This window comes from Phyllostomus discolor, chromosome 2 (genome assembly GCF_004126475.2).
Source record: "Phyllostomus discolor isolate MPI-MPIP mPhyDis1 chromosome 2, mPhyDis1.pri.v3, whole genome shotgun sequence".
NCBI lineage: Eukaryota > Metazoa > Chordata > Mammalia > Chiroptera > Phyllostomidae > Phyllostomus > Phyllostomus discolor.
In genome coordinates this window covers 200,271,651-200,280,481 of record NC_040904.2, presented here as the reverse complement: position 1 = coordinate 200,280,481, position 8,831 = coordinate 200,271,651, and the positions used below count along the sequence as shown (strand labels likewise).

At 41.3% G+C, this 8,831-nt stretch overlaps 1 pseudogene; it reads right to left on the bottom strand.

The window, feature by feature from the left end:
• Window positions 1-8,306: 8,306 nt before the first annotated feature.
• LOC114513122 lies at window positions 8,307-8,831 on the bottom strand (annotated as a pseudogene).

The window sequence follows — 8,831 nt, the reverse complement described above, 5'->3', positions numbered from 1 at the left end:
TGAAAATACTCCCAAGTCCTTTTTGCTGTGTAGAACAACATAATGTTCTGGGCAGGGAGGTGGGTACCATTATTCCACTTATCATAGCCTCCTTGTACTCTTGGTTCTGTTTTTAATTTTGTAGGCATAACTGCTTGGATTGTCCACTAGTTCTAAAATACCTTGATATATCTTGTGAGCATACTAAGTATTTTCGTTAGTTACTTCTCATCTTCCAGTTACACAGATTACTTGGCATTTACATTTATGTAACCATGGAATACCTTTTTTTTTAACATACCATAATCATTTCCCCATATCACTGTTAGTTCTTTATAAACATAATCTTAACTATTGTATAATATTTTATTGAGTAGATCACTAAAATTTAACAGTTGTTGTATTAATCATTTGGGATCTCCCCATGTTTTATTATTGTAAACAACTGTAATGAACATTTTTGTGCCAAAAGATTGTGTAGGCGTTGGATTGTTAGGATAGATTCTCAAAAATAGAATAACCACATCAAAGGCCATGAATTTCCTGTGATCAAAACTACTTTCCAGAAACCTTCAACAAAACTTGTATGCGCAGAAGCACCGTCACCAGTAGTGAATATCATCATTGAGGACAAGGCATACAAAGGCTGAAATGAAAGGACATTAGACAGTATCTCAGAGTCATAGAGAAGTAGAAAGTGTCAGTAAAGGTAAATGGGTATGTGGGGGAGCTTCATCCAGCAGAGCTCCCCTGCCGCCACGGATGAGGATTAAGTTTACCAAGACATGATCTGCCTGGGGAGGAAAAGCTGACCAGTCTCTCAAAGGAGAAAGGTGTCAAGCCCCTCTCTCAATGGGCTTTTGTTGAGTTTAGCTTGCATAGGGATGCATATCAAAGAAAGGAGGTATGGTGTACAGATAACATTTCTGGGATCACAGGGTTCCTCTTGAGTCAGGGTCTGGTAGACAGGGTGACACCAATCAGCTGTAAAACCTTGGAAAACAAACTTATTTTGTGCTTGGATCCTTAACATTTAAATTGGGGACATTCTTAGCAAAGCAGTTTTCACAGGACTTTCAGCATTGTTTCAGGCTTGAGTCAGGCAGGGGAAGCAAGGCAGCCGAGAGATTAGGAGACTATTTACAGGTAGAATGAGGACTCAAGCTATGATAAAGCCGAGGAGTGAGGGATTTTTGTCCCTTCTCCACAATCCCCTAAGTGCTTTCCTGATGGCCCCTTCGTGACTGTGTCTGTCTTAGGTTGTTCCTTTCTTGAGGAATCTTACCCATCATTGACTATCCAGCCATCCTCCAGGGCCCAAGCAGGATGAAGTAAAGGGGGCAGAGGTGGTGCCTCTGCCAGGAGGATAAGTATTGTCCCCTCAGTGGCTTATGGTCCCTGGGTCCCCTAGCCATGGGGCCTTTTCCCCTGTTGGTGGAGTTCCAGCTCCTAAAACCAGGCAGGATGGTTCCCAACATGGGCAAACAATTAGATATTCTTGTAATAATGGTGTGTAACTTTTTTCTATAAGATGAAGCATCTTTTTAAAAAGTTGTTAAGTCTGAAAGCAATGACTTTGTTTTGTAACTGCATATTTTATTTTTATATAATTTAGGAGACTAAGACATTAAAAGTTATTTATGTTTTTGGATATAATATATAAAGTGTAATGTGTGACATTAACAACTCAACGCTGTAGGAGAAGTGAGAAGTTGGAGCCTGAATATGTTTTGAAGGTGCATCTGTTGAGCATTTGGATTGGATGTGTGAAAGATAAGGAGACTCTAGAGTTGGTGTATGGTTTCTGACCTGAGTGAGCAATGTACTGAAATGCCTAAAGGAGAGTTCAGCCTTTCTGGCCCTGAAACACTGTGCTGTGATCGCACACCCATTCACCAAAGTCCCTGCAGATAACTCTCCTTCTTAGATGAAGTTGGGAACCATCTATTGTTACTTGAGCACATCTCTTGTATACAGTATGTGTGTGTGTGAGGTTTGATGGATGTTAGCTCCTTCCCTAAGCAGTTAGTATACGGGGTTCAGCACAAATAATGCCTGCTTTTTATTACAAAATCATAAGCATGTAATTCTGTAATATAACAATATCACACTCAAGCATACCATATACCATTTTAGGTGAAATGTTCAGTTAAAATTACAAATCATTATAACCATATTATTACCCTACCAACTACACTCAAGCAGGCCTTACTTCTGCCAGGCCCTGCGGATGAAAACAGGAGAGGTTGAAAGACAGCTCTTTGTCACTGCAGTGTTTATGGGTCAGAGAGGTGAGGAAGAGCCAGGACAGGAGACCAAGAAGCAGTGACAGGAGGAAAATTGATTGAGGAGGAGGAAATGACAAAGGTCAGAAAGGTGAGGGGTGAAAATTGGCAATTAGATTTAACAATATGGACATGATTGGTCACCTTGAAAACAGCTTCAATACAAACAGGGGCCAGACCTGTTTGCTATGGGGCACAGGAGACAAGAAAAGATGAAAAATGGGGGAGAATGAGCATAGACACCTCTGAAGGAGTTTTCTATGAAAACAAGTTTTATAAGGAGTTTTATATAATTTACAATCCAAAAGGGAACATGTTTGTGAAGGGCACCATTAATAATTAAGCGAAAATTTAATAACTATAAATGAACTGCCATGACAAACTGAAATAAACATCCTTTTTAAAAAAAAATTTATTTTTTTAGAGAGGGAAGGGAGGGAGAGAGAGAGAGAGAAACAGCAATGTGTGGTTGCTGGGGGTCATGGCCTGCAACCCAGGCATGTACCCTGACTTGGAATCGAACCTGCAACACTTGGGTTCTCAGCCCGTACTCAATCCACTGAGTTAAGCCAGCCAGGGTGAAATAAACATCCTTTTATGAAGGAAAGGAGAGAGAGCTACGACCGGAAGTGATAGTTGTTTTTTTGTTTTGCTTTGTTTTTTTAAGGGAGAAATAATAGGTAAAAGGAATGACCTAGTAGAGAGGGGAAGTTTTATGATGAATAAGGGAATTTTTGGAGCAGGCAAAGAGGGAAGTAGGCAAGAGGGGAGAGTATACAGTGCATAAGAATGGCCGGTGTTGGCCAGGACACAAAAGGTAAAATGGGGACAAATGCAGGTAGGGGAGGTGATGTCTTGGGAAATCGTGGAAAGTTTCTTAAGAAAGGTGTAATATTGAAATAGGTAGTGGGGTCATTAGTGAAGAGTGAACACTAGGGAGGAGTTACTGAGGGTTTTAGGACAGAGCAGATCTGGAATAGATTTGTAGGAGAAATGAATGAATGGTGTAGATAAATTCAATAGGTTTTCCAAGCACCACTAGGGGCCAGTTGCATTTAGTCACGTGTTCCAGTGAGATCAGTCAACATGGTCATGTGTTTTTCTCAAGCCGAGTTTCACCGCAGGTGTAGTCAGAGTGCTGAAAATTGGATTTAATCAGGATTTATTGTTTAGTCAAGTATGAAGAAGTAAGAAAGCCAGCGAATTCAGATTGTATGCAGGGAATGATTTTATCATTTGACTAGTCATTTTTATCATGATTTTTTCATAATTGGCCACATATAATTTAACCTGGTGTATTAGTTTCATAGGGCTCTAACAGAGGTACCACAAAATGAGTAATTTAGAACAAGAGACATTTATTTCACATTTCTGGAGGCTAGAAGTCTGCATTCAAGGTGCTGGCAGGTCCGTGTTCCCTCTGAAGCTTTTAGGGGAGGTTCCTTCCTTCCTCTTCCAGTTTCTGGTAGCCTCAGGCATTCGCTCCTAGGCTGTGGTCACAGAATTCAAATCTCTGCCTCTGTCTTCATATGGTCGTCTAGATTTTCCTCTTTTTATAAGGACACCAGTCGTACTGGATTAAGGCCCATCCTTAATTAATGGTAAGATCTAGATTAATTAGGAGTGAGTAGCTAACAAAGAGTGAAAAACAATCTCGTTGAAGCAGGGGAGACCAAGGAACTGAGAGGCCAGGGTGTTGGATGGCTCAGCAGTGAGGATCTTCAAGTCCCCAAGAAGAATGACAAAAGGAGTCTTAGAGATTGTGAAGGGACCCCTGGAGCTAAAATGTTCACGGACCAAGGAGTAAACTATGGTGTTGGAATATAACTTAAACAAGAATGAGTAAAGGATGCTATGGTCTGATGGTATAAGATGTAAAAATGACTTTTTGAAGAGAGGAGGGAGGGAAAAGGTTCCGGAAGCGGTAATAAAGTGCTAGAAGCACACTTACCCCACCTCAGCCCCTGGGATCTGAATGATTTGGGAGGAACAGCTGCCACTACTTGACGAGGCTGCAGGAGAAGCAGTGCCCTAAGGGGAGACACAGTTTCCAGTTAGATAAAGGAGGTAAAAAGAATCAAGAAGATGTTAAGAAAATGCGTTCTGCTAATAACTGTGAGTTCCAGAGGGACTGGGTGGAAAGGTTTTGGGCGCTGGAGTGGGGCAGGAAAGCGGATGTGCCCATCAGTGCAGGGATTAATGGCTTGAGAGGGAAGGGTGTGTTAGGAGATCATGGCTCGTGATGCAGGACATAAATACAGATCCAGCGCATAATGATTGTTCTTTTCACCCCGGAGACGAAGGTAGTGGTGAAGCATTTGTTCTTTTAAGCCAGACAACAAGGTAGACGTGAATCTACCTTTAGACGTGAGTTGCAGGGGAAGGAGAAGTGGAGTCTTGCTTGGGTCACATGATTTGGAAGCTCCCGGTGGGTTTTTGCTGATGGATAATACATAGAGGTTTGCAGGGATGGTCTCATTCTAAGCACATGGACTCTTGCTTCTTTTGAGCAATTATCAATATTCAGGATGATCTTGTATATTTAATTACTTGTTGACAGGTTTTCTTTTCTTGCACTAGAAAGTGCAGTCTTAGGGCAGATGTATTGGCTGTTTTCTTCATTCGTAAGTACTGGTGCCTAGAACTGGGCTTGGCATATAACACTCAATAACTATGCTGACCAGGTGAATCCATGAAGATCCCATTTTTTCAATCTACTGATGGGTTGGAATGCACTTAACTCCTTCAGTTAAACCCCATCTCCCTCCTATCTTCAACCTGTCAGATCATTTATCAGTGTTTTAAGATATAGTAGTACCTCCCATCTTTACAAACAAATTTCCCGTAAGCCTTCTCTAGTTATTGCTCCAGTCTTCATGGCCAAACTTCTCAGAAGGGTTATCTAAAACAAGCTGTCTCCCTATCCTCACATTCTTGTTATTCTCAGTTCCACCGCAACCAGAAGTTCCACTCTGCCACCACCATTCAACTGGGGCTGCTTTGGTTACCATCGACCGTCATGTTGCCGTATGTAACGAAAACGTGCATGTCCTTGCCTTATTAGACTTTTTGGAGTTTTTGACTATGGCTGACTGCTCCCTTCTTGGCTTCCATGATTCCAGCACTCCCTTGCCTTTTCTCTTCATTGCCTGCTCCTTTTCCATCTCCTTTAGTTTCTTCTTTTCTCTCCAACCTTTATATTCTGGGATTTCCTTTCTTTTTCTTTTCTTAGGTAATCTCATTCATTTCCTGTGGTTCTTAAATACCTTCTGTGTGCTAAGACTTCCAAAAATATATTCCCAGCTCAGACCACTGTTCTGAACTCCAACTGCCTAACATCTTTGCTTGGATGCTTCACAGGCACGTCACACTTAAAATGTTCAAAATAGAGCTTTTGGTCCTGCTTTCCCTTCTCCTCTGCCCGTGTTAACACTGAACACAATCATCTTCCGGTGTTTCTCCTTTTAGTAAATGGCACTACCATCCACGGAGCCAAAAGCTTGGATCTTTGTGCAGTTTCTCTCCACTTATCCTCATAGACATGCAGTCCACAAACTTGGCTTATTGAGTCTCTGCACGTATTTTCAGTATATAAATTGCTCACCATTTTCACACTCGTTCCCAGCCCCAAGTGACATAATTTCTTACCTTTCAGTAGCCTCTCAGCTTCCATCCTGGCCCTCCTCCCATCCGTCTTTTTAAAGAGCAACCAGAATGATCTTCTTAAAATAGAAGGCAGATATATCACTTTACTTAAAATACATCAATTGCTTTTCAATATACTTAAAATAGAACTCCAAGTCCCTGACTTGTCTCACAAGGCTCAGCAGATCTGACTTCTGCCTAATCTATCTTGTGCTTATCTCGACTCCAGCCCTAAGGAAGCGCTCCCGTGTTCCTTCTGTTTGTAATGCTCTTCTCCCAGTTCTTCACCTGTCTAAGTTTGTCTCCGTTTTCAGGTCTCTGCTTAAATGTCACTTAAGTGTTTGCTTTTTAATATAATACACAAATATTAAAAACAAGTAATGAGATTTTAACTTTGTTTTACTGGATTCATTGATTACTACCAAGTGTTTTATAACATGACTTAGTCCATTTGGAGTTGTTTTGATTCTCCTTTCAGTCATCTGTTGTATTTTTAAGAGAAATTTTCAGGAAGGATATATGGGTGATTTAAATTCTTTCAGTATTTTTATGTCTGAGTGTATGTCCTCACAAAAAATGACAGTTTAGTGGGTTTTTTCAGGTTACATATTTTTTGTCCTCTCATGAAAGAGTTGGTTGCCTGTGCAACAGCCATTTCCCCTTCTTACTAAGAGAACTCCGGTTTTGTTTGGTAATTCACCCTTCCCCACCCAGGCATGCACTTTATTAAGCCAGTTGCATTCTCCTTAAAAGTGACTGGCTTTGCAATGGGCATGTGACACAAGGCTAGCCAGGGAGATCTTTCTTCTGCTTAATACTGTCATTTGTACTTGCAATGACTGGACCTGTGGGGTCACCTTATGAATAAAACAAGGAGTAACTCAGGACAAGACTAGTCCCCCGAGCTTGGCAAAGCAGACTGATGGAAGGAACTCAGGTCCTTGAGCCACTAAGCTAACCAGTCTCAGAGCCAATTTAAAAATTCTTACATGAGATAATGCATCTACTTTATTGCTTGTACCGGTCATGTTAGGTTTTTTATTTCTTGGAACTAAAAGTCTCCTGGTATAAAACTTTTAATTCTGTATGTCTTTGCATTGCTTCACTGGGGAAATATAAGGCCAGTGTGGTTCTTGTTCGGGTAACATATAATTTGTTTTTGTCAACTGATTGCTAGCATATTTTTAAAAGCATTTAAAATGTAAAGATCTCTATAGCATGTACAACCAGTGGTCTCTCTTTTTCTTGACACTTGGCTTTTTAATTTGGCATATTCAAGTTTAATATTTTAATATTAAACATCAAGTATTTAATATCAAGTATTTAATATTCTAATATTTAATACCAAGTTTCATATTCTAACATTAAAAGTTTTCTTCATTTTTTTTTCAGTAATTCTTGCTTGTCCTGATCCTTCTCCTGATGCTCTTGCTTTAAATCAATGACTATCAAACACTGCTAAATCTAGGGCTGCCTAGTAATCCCTCTGTATGCACAGTTATACTCTTCAAGTCAACTCTTTTATGATTTCTCTTTTTTCCACAAACCTTCAACACCCCTCCTTCTCTCCCCCAGATCACGTCCAGGACTTTGCTTATGATTTCACTGGGAAGATGGAAGTAGTTGAAAGAGAATTTCTACATCTTCTTACCCTAGGCCAGGTACAAAGATGTGTACCTACTCTTTATATCTGGCATAGCTCCTTCAAGAAAGGACTAGCTGCCCCGCTGCTAGGTGTGTGGTTGGCTGATAGCTTCCAACTCTTAATGCTTTTAGGGTCCATTTCGGCTTTCAAGTTGAGGCCATGGGCTTCTTGAGTGGCCGCCAGCCAATGACAGAGCAAGGTGGTGTGCAAGGATATGTACGTTTCCACCCAACGTGGGACTCCTCTCATTGGCAGTGGTGACCTTGGACTTGGGCTGGCAGCGAGTGTTTGGACAGCAGTGCGGAAGTGAATTCTACATGGAGATGTAATGGCTCCTCTGACCCATGTCCTTTCCTTCCATAGGTGTCACTTCCCAGTCATCGTTTTAGGCTCCTCGCTCTGTGTCAGTGTTTGCTTCTTGGAAAACTTACACACCCTCTGAACCTGAAACACCCCCAGATCCACTGACCTAATGATGTCTGTGCCTGTATATATACAACCTTCTGTGAGTGAAATGTACGGACTGCTAACTCAGGCCAAATCCTCAATTGGTGTGGATAATATTTGCTTCTAAATCACTCAAACCTTTTCCTTCTGATATGTTTCCCTCTCTCTTCTACATCATCAATTTCCCTCTTTCTATAGGATTATTTTTACCAGTATACAAACATGTGGTGAAATCTCTCAACCCAAGAAACAAAAAAATCTTCCCTTGACCCTACATTCCCCTTCAGGTTCTAATTTTTTGTTGTTGTTCATATCTCTTATTAAGCCACGTGCAGTGACTTGTCTTCTGGTTTGTTGAAGCAATAGGTCAGACAACGTTTGCCACAATAATGTCTGTCAAAGTGGCTGGCCGTGGAAACTCCAGCACCATCTGAAGCCCGCTCCCAACAAAGGCAACTGAGTTTGCTGTTCTCATCAACTTTGTAGACTTTTAGGACAGCCAGCTTAACTTCTTTCTCTCACGCTTACTCTTCTGGGCCGTGGTGTAAGACTTCTTCCTTTTAGCACCACCACGAAGTCTCGACACAAGATAAAGAGTGGACCGCTTTTGAATGTTGTAGTCAGACCAAGTACGCCCATCTTCCAGCTGCTTGCCAGCAAAGATCAGCATTTGCTGATCAAGAGGAATCCCTTCCTTATCCTGGCTCTTGGACTTTACATTTTCTGTTGTACCCAAGGGTTCAGCCTCGAGAGTGATGGTCCTCCCCTTAAGGGTCTTCATGAAAATCTGCATCTTGGCGGTGATTCCACCGCAGATGGTGGATCGGAAA